The sequence below is a fragment of the Anas platyrhynchos genome, chromosome 2, assembly GCF_047663525.1.
Source record: "Anas platyrhynchos isolate ZD024472 breed Pekin duck chromosome 2, IASCAAS_PekinDuck_T2T, whole genome shotgun sequence".
Lineage (NCBI taxonomy): Eukaryota > Metazoa > Chordata > Aves > Anseriformes > Anatidae > Anas > Anas platyrhynchos.
The window spans coordinates 89,015,842-89,033,515 of NC_092588.1; the positions used below are offsets into that span (position 1 = coordinate 89,015,842).

The window sequence follows — 17,674 nt, forward strand, 5'->3', positions numbered from 1 at the left end:
AGTACAGATAAGAATGTCTAAACGCTGCGGAGGACAACTCCAAGAAGGCTTGGATTAATATTGGGCTAAAGAAGCTCTCAAGGTTTCTCACACATTTGTCATTACTCTTCAGTCAAGCTTGGTGTGTAACAAATCTGTGAATGATACGTATTGGCTGATATAGTGTCTTCCGTGCAATTGCTGTATTGCTGTATTGTTTTTAAGATGGACTCGGATGAGGGAGAGGGAGTTGAAAAACTGTCTAGCTGTCTTCTCAGGCTAGTTCCACGTAAGAGGTTTCAAAGTGGATTTGCAAAGTATATACAGTTGGAGAATCTAGGACAAGCCGTTGGTGAAAGCTTGGTACAGCAGGAACAAAGAGCATATTAATATGCATCTGAAGGGAATACTGAAAATGTTGCATCTAATTATTTTAGAGAAGAATTAAATTAGAGATGTGATGAAATAATTACTGATGTAGTTGGAAATTTCTGCTCAGGAATGAATGACTAAGACATGGGGATATCTAAAGAAATTGAAAGGTGTAAAGTTCAAAATAGAAGGATAATATGTTTTGATAAAGTTTCCATTTAGATAAGAGCAACAGGAATAAGCTCTGTTTACAGGAAAGGTATTATGTTAGAGAGAATGTAAGTCCTCTTGCCATAAAAGGAAGGAAATTTTCTGTGACATACCTGAAAGCTGTAATAGAGGGATTTTTATACCTCATTCTACATTGCTAGCCATTAGTAATTACAAAATAATTAACTCAACTTTTATTTATGAAATTACTTTTGTACTGTACAAACATTTAGAGATTCTATTCATTTTCCTCTTAAGATATTAGGAGAGGTTCCTACTGAGGTCCTTACAGGGAAGAACCCCCAGTGGTGCTAACCCTGTGGAATTCAGAGCTAGGTGTTTGTATGTCCACAGGTAGCAATGTGGACTACTTTCTTGGTTATCCTTTTCTCATTTCTATTCCAGGTTTGTCTCTCTTCTATGTCAACAAGCACACCCACATCCCGAACCATTTTGCACATCAAATCAGTAGCTAGTAGCTAGAGAATGTCCTATTGTTATTACTGGGGGTTAGCGTGCAGATTTTAAGAGTACTTCTGGAAGCGTTTAGGTTCTGTGGATTCACAGGGAACTTTTAGCAATTGTGCTTGAGTGGCAAATAAATAATATATATTTAAGTCCTAAGATGCAGTTTAGTTTGTGGGGTTTTGTTTGTTTTTTTTTTGGAGGGTTGTTTGGCTGGTTGGTTGGTTTTGGAAGTTGGAAGTTGAAAGCATCATCCGTCATATCTGTTGTAAATTGAAAGCCTTGTCTTGTTTCTAACAAATTCCAGAGGACAAGCTGTGAACTGGGACACTGCCCTTTCTCTACTCCAGATCCATATCCTTTCCATCCTTTAAAGGATTCCATCGTTTAAAAAGTTCCATCCATATTCATATTCATACATTAAAAAATGCTTAGAAAACTGTATAAAACAATTATCTTGAAAAAATAACCCAACCACAAAATGTAGATGTTTCAGTAAACAATACAGATTTTCATTCATCCTTTTTGGTTTTGGGACAGTCATCTCAAAAAACCCTCAAGTGTAAACAGATTTGTTTTGTTGTGTTCCCCCCTCATCCCTTGGTTTTCTGGACAGATTTCAATGTCAGTGGGCACTTTTTAGAAATACGGGAATGAGTTGAAACCAACTATAAATGCAAAGCTAATTCTTATTTTACGAGACATTAAATTGTATTGACATGGATTATTTAAAATTAATTTTCAGCATAAGGAAAGGATATCCTGATAGGGTTTCTCTTAAAGTTGATGATTGTGTAAAGATGTGTATGTGGCAGTGCAAAGATAGGTTTTACTTCTTACAAGAGTACAAGTAGGAAAAAATAATGGGTATTTCAAACAAAGTACTGTGTGTTTTGTGATTTTTTGTTTTGTTTTGTTTTCATTTCTGAATACAAAGGATGACTGATTATCCTATGTTCTTTAGTTTAGAGAATCATCTATTTTTACTTTGTGTGCATGTGTAGGCAATTAGCTTGAAAACCTGTTTTAAATATTTAAAAGTTTATACAAAACACAAGTTACATCTTTGATTAGCAATATTGAAAGATAGTGAGTTCTTTTGTTTTCTTCTTTCTTTGCTTTGTACATTGACAATGCTTTATGTTCTGTCAGCTTCAGTGGTTCCTGTATAGTAAGCTAAGTCAAGGGAGTGTGTGTTGTTTTCTGTTTTTTTTTTTTTCTTTTTTGTTGAAATGACCTTTCTAATCACGAACAATGAAACAGCAAAAATAAAACAAAAATATTTTTTAAAGAGTGAAAAGATAAATTTAGACATATTGCTTATCTCACGTCCTTGTAGGAAGTGGGAAGTTTTCCATTAAATATCTATCTATATATATACACATATATATGCTTATAAACAAATGAAATATAGTTCTTATAATTGAATATGATATATTTGCAAAATCTTTTTTGTTTGCTTTTTAAAGACAGAGAATTCCTATAAAAAAAAATCTGATTTAGTCCCTGTTTGTTTATATTTCTTTGCTTCCCATTTTTGAATTCCTGCTATGAAGTCTGATATTGAATTAATTTATATATTTATTTAGATTGTGGCAGGTGAAATTTAGGCTCCAATGAAATTAATGGATCCCTCTAGTTTCTTTACAGTTAAAGTGTAATATTTGTTCAGTGCCTATCTGAAGAAGCTATTACTATACTATTGTGTATTACAAATTACAGACCCAGTAGGGTAATGTAATACAGATAGGCCATATGCATCCATATGTTCGGGTTAAAGGCACGGAGGGGAAATACTAGATAAAATTTCTTTCCTGATAAACCTGTATAAAAATCATTCAGTCAGTCTGTAGTTGACCTGTCGTTAGTATCTCTATACAGTTTGTATAATTTTGTCTTAGTATTTTAGTTGTTTAGTATTTAGCCAGCACAAGGAAAAGCTATGCTATGTTCCTTCAACAACTTGCTAAAACTTTATGATCAAATTCTCAGATGTTTCATGTGTGGCGGTGGTTTAGGGGGGAGAGATACTTAAATATTCACCTGTGTTCCTGTTATGAGTATTGCATATAGTTTTTTGGATGAGCCTTAAACACACCAAAAAGAAAAATCCATTATAGTAAGTCATTTTTAAATAATTTTAATTACACTTAGACTACTTATTTTTCTCTCTACAACACTTTTCCGGTTGTATGCACTAATTGGTTTCTCTCACTTCTCACTGAAACATGCTATAATCCCAGCACATTTGCTCACGCAATTTACCTGCTATTCCCAGGAAGGACGGACCTGCACAGGGGCTGGTTTGGCAGCACTGTTTTGGGGTCAGAAGGCTGTTGAAGTCTTTGGATGAAAACTTAGGTACTCCAGCATCCCTGGGAATCCTCAGAAGTCAAGGAGGATTTGTGTTTGTTGTACAAGGATACTTATGCAATCATTGTATGTTTTGACAGTGCTTGTTTATAAGTCAGTACCTTTCGTGGCATGTGTCCAGTATTCACAGATACTTCTTCGAGCCTGCAGAATTGTGTTACTGCTTTACTTAGAAGGAGTAAGAACTTTTTGTAGGGGCTGAGGTTAGGTTGGTAAATTGGTTTGGTGTTTTTACGTTTAGATTTTGCAGAAAACTGCAGAAATTGCTATGAGAGCCTAGAAGTGCTTTGCCCAGTGCTTGTTGTGCCTCAAATCAGTCTTGTTTACCTCAGTCAGACACAGTGAAATGGCTGTTCTGATCAAGTGAACAAATTAAATACCGTACTGTTGCAATGATAAAGGTTTCAATGCTCAGGTATTTAGTGAATTTGTGTAAAATGAGTTCATATATTCAAAAAATATGGTGTAATAAGATGACAAATTAAGAAGAAAACTATACAATTGAAATTTTGTTCACCTTTTATCTGTCTTCATGGAAAGCAACTTTTATCTAGGGTCAGCTAGTGTAAAGCCCATCAAAGGAAGTGATGAAAATGGGAGTACATTTTATTTCTCTCTTAATAGTGGAGCAAAGCCTTCCTTCAATTCTGAATTTTCATAATAACAGAGAATTGTAAGCAGTTTGTACAGGGATCCCAACTGTCTTTTGTTCTCAGTGAGCAACTAAAAGACTAAAGCCAAAATGTGACTATTTTGATTTCAATATTTTTCAGTTGTAGGAGATGAGGTGTTTTTTGTTTGTTTGTTTGTTTGTTTGTTTGTTTTTAAATACAGCACTGAAAAGGACAGCATCATTATTCCAGTTGCCTGAAATAGTTTTCTCATTTATTACATTCTTATATGTGCTACCAAGTTGCTTAGTTTGTTGTGTCCATTTTTTCCCCCTAGAAACAATAACAGGTTAATCTCTGAAAAGCTAGGAAAGGTCTGACCAGGCAGGTAAGTTGGTTTTACTACTAACCTCCAAGGAGGAGCCCAAGACCCCAAACTCTTCATTTTCTTTTGATCATTTTGTTATTATTTTAATTCAGAGTTCCTTTTTTGGGAAAAAAAAAGGTAGGAGAGGTGCAAAGATGTCTGAATAGCTCTTGCTTACCAGTTAGTCTTCTTGGTTTTCCCTAGTGCAAAGCTGCTAGGTGGCTGGACTTCTAGCTGGCTTGTTACTTGTGGGAGAGCCAGACCAAGGGGGAAGATTTAGGCTTGGCAGCTGCCTTCTATGGAGTTATTAGAATTTAGGATTCTGAGTCATCACCTCAGCTATACATTCCCAAAAGGAGAAAGAGAATATGAAATCAGACTGTCTGGCAGTGCTTGGAAATAGTCTGAGCATCTACTTGAACAGGAAAAATTAAACAGGAAAAATCTACACAATTATGAAAAACTGAAGCATCATTTTTGATCAGCAGCCTCCAATGCTATTTGCATACCTGTTAAGGCTTTTCAGCATTCCTGATGTTGCATAGAGAGGAAAAATAATTATGCAGGCTAATCTTGTCAAAGGCACTTTGAGTCAGGCAAAATCAGCTAAATAATAATGGTCTCAGACTCTTTTAAAAATAAGAGTTACACATTTTAACAAAATCAAAGTTTTGCTTTCTTTCTCTTCAAAGCGTGTTTAGGCATGGCTCCTAGTGTATGTACTGCATTGTACTGTTGTGTGGTAGATGAACCTTGGTGTATCAACACACACAATATATTATGATTCTTCCCTGTTAAAAGGAAACGTATTTTTCTATTAAAGGTGGCACTCAGCAGTGTAAGAGGTGCAGAGTAGGAAGGATATAGAGAGGGGAATATTTGATAATATTTGGCTTCCTTTTAAATTATGTCTTTTCTGTATGTAGTGATGATTTCCTTTGACATGATCGCCTTCTATAAGTCTTGGTCATGGTTGCTTAGACTTCACAGTGAATAGAGATTACTTGTCATGACTCAAGAGGAATTGCATAAAACACAATATGGAAGCTATCTGCAATAGCATACAGAATCATACAATTCAGTGATTGCATGACAGTATTGCTAATATGATAGGATGTTTTGCTTCCATTTCTATTTGTATAAATACAAAAAGTTGTGTTAGACACTTTTGACTAACCATAGGTCATGGTTGTTCATCAGATGTGCTCATCAGCACAGAGACTACCATTGCTGATTGTTCTTTTTTTCTTCTACAGTTGGAATTCTTTTTTTTTTTTTTAAATATAACATCTAAGTCAAAACACTCTGAGGTTGTCTAGTCTGCGCTCCAGTGTATTACAAGTCATTACATTTCAACTCTTATTGCTATATCCTGAGTTAGTTTGAGTTAGCCTAGGGTATAACCAGACTCTGGAGACTAAATTTTTGTTTGTCATTTAATGCTGAATAGCAGGGAGTTGATTAGAAAAAATATGCTCAGATGAAAATACTTGTTTTGTGTGTCATGTTCTGCATAACATCTTGAGAAGATGCCATCTGCTTCTGAATAAATAAATAAACGGGATTCCTATTAAAAGAGCTTGCTTGCAGAAAAGCAGCTTATGTTTCAGCCATGTACACATAGCCTAGCCCTGGTAGTGTGCCCTCCAAACACTTCCTTCTGGCAACCTCCGCTCTTCTCACCAAGATCCATGCAGATTGTTCTGCCTCCCTGAATGTCTGAGTATGCTGACAATGTAAAAATGTGCAGGCTGCTTATTAAAATGGCTGTTGAGGTCATGCTGTTAAAGAGCCGTGTTTCACTGTTCGCAATTTCTACCTTCAGTGTCCTTTTCAACTGAGGAAGAGAATAGAGGTGGGCTCAGATGATCCCCTGCTAAACTTCTGCAGCAAAATCTGTGGACTTTCTGCTGCACGTAAAAGTTGATTTGGCATAAGCAGCTTTATGAGTACTAGAGATGTATGGAGTTGTTTTTTTTGTTGTTGTTGTTTTGTTTTGTTTAGTTTTTAAAATACATGAAAAATGGTTGGGGGTGTTTTGTTTTCTTGTGGTATTTTTGTGTTTTGGTTTGGTTTTGCTGCAATTGCCTATGCGTATATGCAGAGACATTTTTAAATTTTACATGTGTCAAGCTAGACTGTAGCCTGGAACAACTCTCGTAGGAGCTCCAGGCCAGGGAGATGCAGTGTGAATAGATTTAAAGATAGAAGAAATCACAAACACATGCTGCATTTTTGCTTGCATCAACTAGGCTCTGGAAATTCTGCAAAACTAAAGAAAATATTTTAGGCTTCAAATTAATGGAAGCTGGTTTAAGGAATATCCTCAACTTCCCTATGCTGAATGCTCGCAACAATGGGAAAGGCCCTGACAAAAAGAATGGACTTTTCTTTAAAAAGCAGGTTATTTTTCCTGTTACTGAAGTGTCTTCCCTAAGTTCATTCTGTCTGTTGAATGCAGCTTCTTCAAAATCTTCTGTTTACATGAGGGGAAGAAGAAATCCAGCCGCAGGTTCCTGTTAGGCGACCCAGCTATGCTTTTCCCTTCATTTAGCACTACAGTTAAACATTAAGTAGAAGTGCTTCTGAGCCAGTTTGAACAATGGCTTTTTTTCCTTCTACCTGTTCCACTTTGTGGTTTTGGCTGCTTATTTCTGTCCATATTCTTAATTCATGCGAGCTCCTTAAAGGGAACAAGGAGGGGCTGGGCATAGGAGGGGCTGTAAACTGGCCCTACTGTTTACAGAGGCATAACCTCAATGTTTTTTGAAAAGACTTTTCTTTTGTTCTTTCTCCACTAAAAACATCTGGTAAAGTGGTGGAGAGGGGTAAAAAAAAGCTGGTTTCTTTGTTGGGCAAAGGCCCTTACACTTTGTATCTTTACAAAGACCATAGATGCAGAGATAATGCTGGGGTCTGCTAATTAATAATCCCTTAGATGCTTCTTCTAACTCCTGCACAGGATACTGATCTGCTCCCTCTTTCATAGAAGCATGTAGTAACACCAAGCAGTATCTTCAAATGCAGGCAGTATGTAATCCATGAACATAATAACCTTTGAACAGAGTTTTACACCAGTGGAAAGAATGCTTCATATCTTAACGAAGCTAAGACAGTCTTTTCAATAACGATTTCCCCATGCCATCCACACTCTTCTCATTGGCAGCTTTATCTCTGTGGGTGAAGGGAATGGAAGTAACTGATGTGAAACTTTGCTTCAGCCAAGAATTTTATAATTCAGATGCAGCAAAATATGGGTCACTGGTAAATAAGATGTTCTGGAACTACCTGATGAGGAAATAAGTCTTTTGATGCATTAGACTAATGTGATAGCAGGTCACAGAAAGAAGCTAAGCAAATTTTAAAAGGCAGTATTCAATGGACAAATATGTCCCTGTTTTTTACTCAGCTGTGTAATAGGATTAATACTCAAGATCGAGCAGATAGGAAGAAGAAAAAAAAAAAGTAATCCAGTCTTCTGCTCGAAGTTCTATATTTTGTTTTGCTTCTAAGCAAACACTCAGACACCCTCTTAAAGGTTGCTCAGGGCTTGTTTAGAGTATCTCTGAGGCATGCTTGTTCCCAATCTTGACAACCTGATTGTGACCTGTTCTTTTTAACCTAACATCTAATCAGAATTTCCCTGGTTACAACTTGTTTCCATTGCCCCTCATCCTCTAATGTGCACCTCCAAGACGAATGTGGTTCATCCTCTGTACAGCCATGTGTTAGGTAGTTAGACACGAGTAAGGTCATCAGCCCTCATTCAGTGCTTCTTTCCAATGTGTCATGCCATCCCACAAAGACCGCAGGAACCAGCGTCTGAATGGTTTTTGCTTTTGCTTGTTCACCTTTGGCTTCCAAAGTCTGACTTGGGTCAGGGAGAAGAGGCGATTTCTTAGATCTGAGAATCTCCCATCTACTTCATCAAACTGTCAAATTAAGCTTGTAAACTGTGTTCAGATCTTGGTTTTATTCAATATTGGTCACTGTTTGAGTCATTTGATTATTTCGATATGTAGCCTTGCAGTCTTTGCTACAAATTTGGAGAATTTGAGAGATCAATAGAGCTCCTCAAGTGGATACTGTTACCAGATGTGAATTCGATGGCATGTGTTAGGGAGTCAGTCTGAATCTCTCGCAAAGTTAAGGTCCCCACTGGCTCTGTCTTTAGTGGTATGGATTTCCACCAACAGCTTCAAACTAGCAAGACGGTATGTGTTTATAGTAAGCCTGTTAGTCAAGCACTTTTTTCTCCATTTAGCAATACCTAGCATCTCAGGCCTTAGAGCTGTGTAGAACAATGTGTCACTGAGGCAATAGATTTTGGCCTTTGCCCACGTTACGATAGCACTGAAACCAGGACTATGCATGTGGAGAGCAGATTATTTTAAATCTCATGGGTGTCATTAGAACTGCAGGTTGGACTAAAGGAGATGTTGATCAATTTCGTCTATTGTTGAACTGAGGCAGAATAGAGCATGTGTTTGTTTTCTCCAGCAGGAATTGTATAATCTGTTATTAAAATATTTCCACAATGGGGATTAAACCATCTCTACTTCAGCTTTTATACTGCTTTTATTAGAAAAACCCTTTTCCATTGCTTTCCCCAATAATTTTTAATTGCTTCAGGTTAAACCGATACTATTCAGTAGCATTTCTTCCAATGAACAATTCATATTTGAATTTCACCTGCTGTAGAACAGCTGTCAGAGCTCTATAGGTACTTCTTTCTACCAGACTAAAAATACACCATTTCTTACCGTTGTTGGTCAACTGTGGACTGTCAAAGGGATTTCTCTTCAGCTATGGTGCCCAAAACTGGATTGTTTCAGCACATATTGACACTGGCACTTGACAGAAAGTATTCTCTCTTTGCACATGTAAAGTTTCCTTACCACAATGCCTCAGAATTGAGCTTTGCCCTTCTTTTTACATCTCACTGTTAACTGGTATACACTTTATAATTGATTATAACCCAATAAGCTTCTCTGTGTTCTGTTGCTTAGTCTGTAAAACCACATTTTTTTAATGCATGTTCTATTTTTCTTTCTAATAAAGTAATTTTTTTTTCTTTTTAAGCTGTCTTCCAGACTCAGCATAATATTTTAGAAACTTGATTCTTCACTTCTGAAATCTTGCAATCCTTTCAGTTTCATGTAATCTGTGGATTTCATAAGTTCACTTTCTCTTACATTATCCAAGTCTTGAATAAAAAAATATTGATTAAAGTTGGGCCTAAGGTAGACCTTTGTACTTGAGAAGTATCTTTAGTTTGGTAGTGTATAAATAATAATGTTTCCACATTTATTTTTTCAACCATTCATTTACCTTGCTTCTCTTACTTCCCTATTGTTACTACCCTTAGACAATTTCTTATCTTGTCATACCACAAAAACCAAAAGCATCTACTCCATCTTTTTTCTTTTATTTATTTTTTCCCATATCACTATGTCATTTACCTGATTTCAGAGAACCTGTAGAGGTTGGCTGTGGGTGTGGGGTGGTTGTTTTTTTGTTTGTGATCGTGGTGGATTTTGTTGGGTTTTGGGAGGTTGAGGGGGAAGAGTGTTATTTCAGAACTAGGTGGTAGGGAACAAAAGCAAAAAATTTACCAAACAAATGACAGCAATGGTCTAAATATGTTTACAGGTGGCAATGTATTTCTTAGCTACTTTTTTTCTTTTTTTCAGCAGCCCACCTCACCTGTGCTTATAACCACTGCCCCAGTAATCCTAATGATGTCAGTAGTGTACCCTTTTTCCATTTGTCTAGTCCAGCAGCTGTGACTACCTTCAGAGATGTCTTAACATTGTTCTGCTGTCACTCAAACTTCAGGGTGCTACTGTCACCCATTTGACTTTCTAGGTTGTGCAGACCTCCTAGTTTTTTCTTTATGAAGCTAAAAAGGAGTTAAAGTAGGTCACACAGTTCACAGTGAACTGTTTGCATCTACTGCACCAATACACCTGGCTTGTATTTTCTACTAGAGGAAGAAAATGCATTTCTTCTTCCCCCCAAGATTGCTAGATTGTGGTGTTTGTTTTTTTTTCTTTATAGCTAGCACCAGTAAGGCCTGCTGTTTCACTGACTCAGTGTAGCACTGGGCAATGCTCACTGTCCTACCTTCTGTGGCAAGGAGTAGTGCTCTTGGGCTCAAGTTGTGGCCCCGTCTCTAAGGGGAGATCTTTGCATGTCCAGTGAGTGGGCTGTGTTTGTTGGCAGCCCCTGAACTGCTACACATAAGGCTTGTCCATCGTGCTATCAAGCATTAACCTCGGCTGCTGTAATTTATGACTGCCTTGTATATTCATTGGCTTTTATAGATCAAAGAGTGTGCTGCTCCTGAATCAGTTACAAATCTGAAATGTTTTGCCTATCAGATTTTAAAGATCACTCAGGAGATTATCAGCCTGAGTATATTTGTAGATGTTGTCTTTAGAACATATTGCTCAGTCAGTCAGATCAGATGATGTTTGCATATATTTGTAACACGCAGCAAATACCCTTCTTCCTCTTTTTGTTTTTTTATTTTTTTTTTTCTCCACACCTTTTACTTTATTTTATTTTGGTTTAGTTTGGTTTACTTTATTTTATTTTTGGAGTAGTGGACTTTATTGGTTTTATTTCCTTTTGGTAACATTAAACACATGTTTTGACCAAGGAGCTGTGTAATTATAGTTATTTTTAGTATTGATTTTGGAGGAGTGATTTGCAGTGCATCTCTTCCATGGGAATAATTTCCAGTGTTTATAGTGCACTGGCTCTTCCATTGCACAGTGACTTGCATTTTTGATAGTTGACACTGCTGAATCAGCTGCACTTTTTGTTTCAATTTAGCTGCAGACTTTCAAAAAGGTTATGCACAACTTGTTTGAATATATAGAGAGAGATATAATGCTTGGTCCTGCTCACATCACAGTCAGATTTCTTTATTTTCCCATATATTTCCCACTCTTTAGGCTGTGACTTTGTAAGTAAAAATGAGCAGTCTCTTATGTATTGTATTTCTTTCAGGTGGTGATCACTCTCCTTTTTAAAAAAAAAAAATAGTGCCAGAGTTATTTAGTCTCCTTTCTCTGTGAAGGTAAATGATTTATAAATCACTTAGACTCAAGTACATGAATCAGTAGCCTCATTACTGGGCTTCAGCTCATTTAAATTAAGGGTTGTGATTCAGAGGTTAGGGGAAAGTACTCATCTCAAAATATCCTATAAATCTACATAATACTAGAATAGGTACTGAATGGATGACTTTCAGCATTTATTTCATTTTACCACTCTTGAAATAAAACAAGAAAGACAGCATCCAGTTCTGTATTATTTGATAACTGTACAGAACCACGGAAATTTTTATGCTCAAACAAAATACCTGTTCAGAATTTAAAAAATAAATAAATAAAAGCATAATGGGCAAAATCATTAATTATAAATAGGCAGAGCTTCAGTTAATTGAATTTCTGCTAAGAACTTTTCCTGTCGGTGCTCTGGCTTCCTGTTGCAGACTTAAAGAAACAACATGGGTATCCTAAAAAACCCCCTGGTCTTTCTGTCCTACAGACAGACATGCTTTTCACTTTAAGATTGTTACAATGATTTTTGCATGACTGTTTAGTGCCATAATCAGTGGAGCATTGCATTGAGACTTTCTTAAAAACCTTTGACTCTTCCTGGTTATATTACATATCATAGAAAGTGGCAAATCTAGCCAGTGCTGGTTTTTGTTTGCAAGGTAAATGTGACCTCAAACTTTCAAAGAACTGACTTCATAGGGTCACCACTCAGAAGGATTAAAATATCTTGTGGTGAAATTCAGTGGCAAATTGTATGTGTTTAAGAAAAATAATCAGTAATTCTTGCCTTATAAATTTTATTTTCCACCATTCCACATTTTCTCAGGTACCTCTACTGGTTTGAGACAGCAGCCTGTATTTGGTCTCATTCTGAGAGCCAAGAGTCATAAAAACTACCAATGGTCTCAAGAAAGGCAGTTGTTGTGGTAAATACAGACATTTCTGGGAAAGGGTGAAGAATACAAATAAAGACCAAAGGATTTCAAATGTTTGTGCAACAGTTTGACAGTTTGGTAAATAAAAATTCACGTCTCCAAATTTAAATACAGTCTGCAGCTTATAGGTTATAACAGAATGTTTATAATGATCTATGTGGTTCTGTAAGAGGTGACATTTCGCCAGAAAAGGCGAATTACCTTCAAGAGCAATATACCTTTCTTCGGGATGGTGGTTTCTGTAGTCTGGAAAGTTCAGAATTTAGAGTGATAGGTTTGATACCAGTGAGTGACAGGAAAGGTTTCTTTGCTCACTCTGCAGGTAGGAAAATTGTCTTAGTTTACAGGCTGACCAGAACTACTAAATTTAGGGCTTTTTGTGGTTGCATAAAACTGCAGTTTTGTTCTTACTTTTGCCAGTGGCAAATCATTTCTTCTATGTGAAGACCGTAGCAGGATGGCTTCCTTTTAGTACACCTGTGAGGGAAGATGCATAATATAATTCTTAAATGATATTTTTCTTGGGGAAAGTCTTTGTGTATTTGACAGTGTAATTTGCAGGGATGTGCACAGAACACTAAAAGTGTGATTCAGATGATGCAGAAAATGAATTTCAGTGTGTTTAACATTAAGTATGTGTTAGTGTTAATAGTCCCTTAAAACTCCCAACACTGATACCCAATTCTGTAATCCCACCTGTGTTTCAGAGACTTTTGTAAATTCATGGATCAACATAGCAGATGTGGTGCATATCCAAACTAGCTTGGACTTTGTGGTCTATAAGTAATAAATAATAATGGGGGGGGGGGGGGGGGGCGGGGAGAGAAGAGAAGTTACTACATATGAGTTGGTTAAAATCCTCTTCGAGCCACATTCTTTGGTTATAGTTAGCGTAAGAGGCTTTTGCCCACAAAATGTACTGGTCAGGCGCTAGGATCAGTTTTTTTTCATTTTTGCTTAGGTTATGGAGAATTCAAATTTCATTGCCTGACTCTGATGCTTTGAATTAATAACATGATTAAATCTAAGAGGTAATAATCTCCATATCTCTACCTTCTATTTAAGACTGTACAGATTTTGATAGTTTTTTTATTTTAATGTTCGCATGTTATTAAAGCTCAGGATAATAAGATCCCCTGAGATGGCATCTGTAAGTACATGGAAAATCCCTGCTTCCCTACTATTCTGCTGTCTGGTTATGCCAGAGAACCAGGCTGTCAATATGAAATCATTAAGATAATTCTTTAGGCTGGTAGGAAGCACTGCAAAAGTATCAGGTTAATCTAAATCCTTAAATTTTACAAAGACTGTTATGTTTGGTGAAGAGCAATTTAATTCCTGAGCATTAAGGGTTCCTGCTGTCTCTTCTATTTCTTTTAGTCTTCTCATGGTAGTGATGTATGGCCTACAAGATGTAGAGTGTTTCAAAAGGGAAAAAAGAGGTTCTAACTGTTATTGTTGGGGAAAGATTTCAACTCATGCATCTCATCAATGCTTTCTCATGACACATCTGAAAAGACATTTAGGACCTAGTTTCAGCATGTAAATAAATAATACAGATTGGTCCAGCTGAGAACTAAAGCTGTATTGTTTGCATTAAAGAATGTAACTTAGTAATTTTCTGGTAATGTGCAATAATACATAACTAATTGTACCAATCCCAAGGTTTATTTTTTTGACTTAAAATAAGGAAAACAAAGGGCATAGCACCCTTTCACTATTTACAGGGGGTTTGCTCATTTCCAGTATGAGCACTCATTAAAGTCACTGGCAGGTGTTAGATTTTCTCATAATTAAAGTGAAGTTGGTGTAATTCTGTTAGTTATTTGCTTTATAATCATTTGGATCGTTTACCATATTAGCTCTCTTTGCATGAAAGAACTAATATGTCTTTGAAGCTACTTTGTGCTTTAATAAGAAACTGCATTTCACTTTTGAAGAAATGTGGGTATGTTTTAGGAACTTTATTTTTTTTCTTCTAAAGTCAGTATATTCTTTTACAGTTGAGGCTGGTACTGTGATACTCTCATATGCTATTGCTGCTCAGATGAAAAAGCCCTTATCTGATAGCTCAACACTAAGTTCAGATATATACATTTTATATCTCCGTATGTTATCTTCATTTTTTTCTGTCCTTTTGGTTTAGTTTTTCAATATAATCTCTGTTTTTCACTACTAATAGACCTCTCAGGTTTTTGTTTGCTTCTTTTTTGTTCTCACTGTGTAACAGTTTTTCAGTTGCTGTGAGGTGAAAAGGTACAAGCAGCAGCAGCAGGGTAGAAATGAAACCTGCAGAAAGCATGTTGCTCTTTTTTGTTTCTAGCTTACTTGAAATGATTTAAACAACAAGAATCTGTAAAACAACAAGGAACATTTAATGAATGCCACAGGTTTCAGTGCATAAAAAAATCAGTGAAGTATCTCTTGTTTTGGAAGTTCATTCCCTAAATCTACCTAAGTTTCCTGAACAGAAGATACTTGGGCTTTATCTGATGATTGCTGTTCTACGGCCCCCTTTATTTGCCAGTTAATTTTAGTGCAAAGTCCTACAAATGTATCCTTACTTTAATTCTTTGGTCTTCAGTCTTTAAAATGTTTAGATTTCTCTAGGATGTCAGTATTTGTGGTTGCTTTGGAGATTATATTTGTTTTTACCTCTTTGTTGCAAATGTTCTTAGATTTTAACTTGTGAAACAGGTTAACAGCTAAAAGACAAATAGTTTAAATTATAGAGGCGATTTATTTTCTTTATGTCTCTCTCTCAAAACATCGTACAGTTTTATAAACCAGAGGAATTCCGTAGACAAACATTCTGGTTGACCAAATCTATTTGCCTGAAATATCCACAGTTTTGTGGATTAATTTTATTCCAGTTATTACAAGCACTGCAGAGGTAATAGTTCATATGTTATTCTCCACTGCTGTAGTGGTTAGGAGTGTCATAATGGTGATGATGCCTTAACATTCATGTTCTTGGTCTCTCATCTCCACTGGTTAGGTTTGGCTAGCATATTCCTAGTCATGCTGTACTTTTTTGCTCTAAAGCTCATGTTTGTGTTTATGTACTGCTCTTAAATGTTCTTTTTGAAATTATTTTGTTTAGTGATTGATGCCAGGTGAAACTTCAGCACTTGGAACTTGCAATAAGGACATGGATAATTGCTCTGATGACTGATTTTCATAATCTCTCAGGTGTGGTCTAAATGCACATATTCAGAGAAATGTCCATGTGCTTCTGATTGTTTACACAAAATTATATTTCACTTGCTGTTTTATAGCAATACTTACTAATATGTACTTTGCCATATTTTGTAAGAGAAAATAGGTCTTAATGTGGTCACACTGTTAAATATTAACCAAGAAGTGTGTCTTTGCCAAGTGATAACAAAAGCATTTTTTGAAATATAGGTTAGAGATAAAATTAAATAAGCCAATGTTAGATTATTTTAATGAAGTTTAATGCTAAAATCCACATGGTTAAAGGATCAATTACACTGGTAAAAAATGACAAAAAAAAAAAAAGTTGATTTTCTTGAATCATAAATGCAGCTCTGCTAAGCAGATGAGAAGGAAGAACTTCCAGTGCTGATTGACCTCTTTTACTATGACAGACAAAGGAACATCCTTTACAGGAAGAAAATTAGTTATAAAAAAAAAAAGTTTAGAGTTTTTAGTGTGTGTATATATTCACACAGACTAAATTTCAGTGGACAGACATATTTAATGGATAAATTCCATTGAAAATGTTACATGGTGTATGTCATATTTGTGGGGGTTGGCATTACTTTAAGGCATTTTACTTGCACTATTTAAGCTTTGGGACAGTGATGAAACTTTGGCTTGCGCTTTTAGCCTCTTGGGAGAAGGAGGAGCAAAAGCTTTGGCATCTTCACCTGTTATGGAAGTTTACGCATAGTGTCTTCATCAAGAATAAAAAATTTGATCTGCAGAGGAAAAAGTTAATAGCAGAAAGTTTTGTAGTGAATATTGGGTTTACATCAGAGGGAATTATATGAAAGAAATGTATGGGATGTCTAGAATTCTCTTAAGACATGAGTGCAATAGGTTGCTCAGAGGTTTGCTTTCCAAATATCTCAACAGTGGAAGTAGGGGAGCAATCATCTGCCACTTACACAAACCTTTGTGCAATGATTTCCAATTTAACAGAGCTTTGCTCTTTGTGTCAGAGATGTGCCTTTTGCTAACTTAAGACTTGTTTTTTTTGGGGGGAAGGGGGTATGTTTTTGAGAGGAGTATTATTGTAACTTGCTCCTTTTGTTCTGGGAGGGTGTGAGGGCTGTGCCTGCAGAAGAGGGCTGTGCCTGAGCAGGCCAGATGGGGAAGGGGCTGCTCACCAGATCACAACCAGCTGTGGCTGTGTCTGCTGGAACACAGCTGAGGGCTCCTCCTGCTGAAACTCTTTCCTCCCTCCCTTCCCTCTTGACAAATTTCATCAGCCTTTGCTATCTTTCTGCAGCTAACACTTTGCTTCACTGCGAGGAGATGACTCTCTGCTCTTGCCATGTCCTTTCCACATCTGCATGGCAGGGAGCCTGCCTTCTGCTGGACAGCCCTAGGGCAGTGGCTGGCCCAAAGTACAGCCGGTGTGGAGGTCCCTCCTGCAACTCATTCAGTTCCTGAATGCTGGTTTGGCTTGCAAGGACCTTTCCCTGGCAAAGCATTGCTCAGTTTATTGCACTGCAGAAGGTCATCCCAGGGAATGAGTCGTACAGTAGGCCATAAACTCCCTTGGGCAGTCCAAAAGGTATTGCACAAAATATATCCAATAATAGCACCCATATTTAATTTAGATAGTATTTTGGTTTGTGTTGAAACCAAGGAGATTAGCAGTTTCCCCTGATGAATGAGTGGTCATGCTCCTTACCCTTGGAGGAAAGGGAATTGTCAGTTCTAATCTGATCATTTAGAAGTTTCCTTTTACCACAGGCTATTTCTCTCATCATTATTTTGTGACTTTTATAAGGTTATCGCTTATTGTAACCAGTCACAGAGTCTAGTCTACTGTATTTAGAAGTATTTTACAAATAACACATAAAATGAGAGCAATTTTCACCTCAGTGAGGTCACTGCAGAAATGGTGGGTTCAGAGTGGAGAATGCAATCCGTAGGGACATTCTTACAAAAACCTTACGTAGCATAAGACTCCAAATTTTGTGGCAGAGGTACAGATACATAATAGATCTGTGGTTGTGGCTTTGCAGACAAATACTCGAGGCATGTCCACAGGAGAGGATTTTTTTCCCTCCAGGGTTCATTCAAGGACAGGCA

The 17,674-nt window shown here is 36.7% G+C and overlaps 1 protein-coding gene across 1 annotated transcript in view; it reads left to right on the top strand.

The window, feature by feature from the left end:
* The window catches only part of CDYL (chromodomain Y like), a 103,680-nt gene that overhangs the window by 58,989 nt on the left and 27,017 nt on the right, over nucleotides 1–17,674 (top strand). The window lies entirely within an intron of this gene.